Raw genomic sequence first — 2,360 nt, forward strand, 5'->3', positions numbered from 1 at the left:
GCTCTGTGTCAGAAGACGTGTGAACAGTCCATCACAAGCACGATATAAGAATTCTTAATGTTACTCTATGTCAGGGAATACGTGAAATAGTCCATCACAAGCATGATATACCTATTCTTACAGTTACTTTGTGTCCGAAGACGTGAAACAGTCCATCACAATTAAGATATAGCTATTACCAATCTTGCTCTGTGTCAGAAGACGTGTGAACAGTCCATCACAAGCACGATATAAGTATTCTTAATGTTACTCTATGTCAGAAGACGTGAAATAGTCCATCACAAACATGATATAGCTATTCCCATTGTTACTGTGTCAGAAGACGTGAAAGAGTCCATCACGATATAGCTATTATGACTCTTACACTGTGTCAGAAGACGTGAAATCGTTCATCACAAGCATGATATACCTATTCTTACAGGTACTTTGTGTCAGAAGACGTGAAACAGTCTATCTCAATTACGATATAGATATTACCAATCTTACTCTGTGTTATAAGATTTCAAACAGTCCATCACAAGCACGAGATAGCTCTTCTTCCTGTTACTTTGTATCAGAAGACGTGAAAGAGTCTATCTCAAGCAAGATGTAACTATTCCCACTGATACTCTCTGTCAGAAAACGTGAAATAGTCCAGCACAAGAAAGATATAGTTATTATCACTATTACTCAGTGTCAGAAGACGTGAAAAAGTTCATTACAACCAACATATAGCTATTCTTATATTTACTCTCTGTTAGAAGACCCGAAAAAATCCATCACTAGTAAGATATAGTTATTCCTACAGTTACTCTGTGTCAGAACACGTGAAAACGTTCATCACATTCACCATATAGCTATTCTCACTTTTACTCTGTATCAGAAGACCCAGTACCTTGACTGCAACTATCTCGAGTTGTTTTTTTACACGATACTTCTGTTTCTGCCCATGTTTTGTCATCTTACACAAAGCACCAATCCTCTACAGCTTCCTTGCACCCAACATACTAATCCTTTTATTTTTTTCCAGTGTCTTCCTAACACGTACGTTTTGAGCTGTTGGAACGTTGTGAACACGACAGAGTAATTGAAGATTCTCATACAGGTTTATAGACCATCATTGATAATAACATATTCATAATATACAGCCAACGAAACGTGATTTTTTTATATACATAGACCTGCTTCATAATTCATCCAAAATAACATGTTACATACTTAAGTTCATATTGATAGTTAACATCATTTCAGAGTAAAAACAGTCATCGGTGGGATTCGAACCAACGATCTCCTGTTTATTAGACAGGCGCTTTAACCAACTAAGCCACGACGCCTTGTATCGTTGATGATTAATCAAAGTTAAATAGAAGTTTTTATCAGTAAAACGATTCTTTTCTGAACGTTCAGGTCTAACAATATTCTAGTCAGATTTGACGACACACACCTATTTACCAATGTTCCGACCTCAGAAACCCTTCGCATCAACAGACAACGACGACTTAATGACATCTATCTACCGCATAGAACCGACATGAAGATAGTCGCCATCATGGAACTAACGACTATTTGCCTGCAATCAACTTATTTCTAATACAACGAGGAATTCTACGAACAAACAGATGGTCTAGCCATGGGATCACAACTCTCCCCAATCTTAGCAGACATTTTCAGGGAAGACTGTGAAGAAAGAGCCCTCTCATCCACACATATAAAACCAAGTTTCTACAGACGTTATGTGACGACACTTTCGTTATCTGGCTCCACAGTCGTGAAAACCTAACAGCCTTCCTACAACACCTTAATTTCGTAGACAATAATTTTCACTTCTCCATCGAAATAGAGGAACAAAAAAGCTTAAGAAGACCACAACAGAAAAGTAAAATAAAGAAACCACACCATCACTACAACCATATACCTCCCATACCTGAAACATGTCAGTGAAAAACTCAAACGAAAACCTAAGAAATTCAACATAGACGTCCGGTGGAAATCTTACAAAACACTAAAATCCATTCTGGTGAAGAACAAACAGAAACATACCAACAAAAAAACAGAAAAACGTCATTTATGAAATTCCGTGTTCCTGCAACAAAACACACATTGGAGAAACGGGAAGATGACTCGCGCCAAGAATAAAGGAACATAAAGACAGCACAAGACTCATGAAAACACAAAATGTAGCCATTGCAAAACACGCCATGTCTACAGAAAACAACATAAACTGTGAAAAAGCTAGAATCATCGACACAGACAAATTTTGGAAGAATCGTTTTACATTAACACAATAAAACCTTCACTAAACAGAGATTCAGGATTAGAGGTGAGTAAACCGTGGCTATCATTGGTGGTCTACAGATAGTCACTCCTCCAATCAGAAAGTG

General features: G+C 37.4%; 1 non-coding gene across 1 annotated transcript; it reads right to left on the reverse strand.

The window, feature by feature from the left end:
* Window positions 1–1,239: 1,239 nt before the first annotated feature.
* Trnai-aau lies at window positions 1,240–1,313 on the reverse strand. Its single transcript has one exon. It is a non-coding gene; the product is annotated as a tRNA-Ile (tRNA).
* Window positions 1,314–2,360: the final 1,047 nt, after the last annotated feature.

Source organism: Limulus polyphemus, unplaced genomic scaffold (genome assembly GCF_000517525.1).
Source record: "Limulus polyphemus unplaced genomic scaffold, Limulus_polyphemus-2.1.2 Scaffold6899, whole genome shotgun sequence".
Classification (NCBI taxonomy): domain Eukaryota; kingdom Metazoa; phylum Arthropoda; class Merostomata; order Xiphosura; family Limulidae; genus Limulus; species Limulus polyphemus.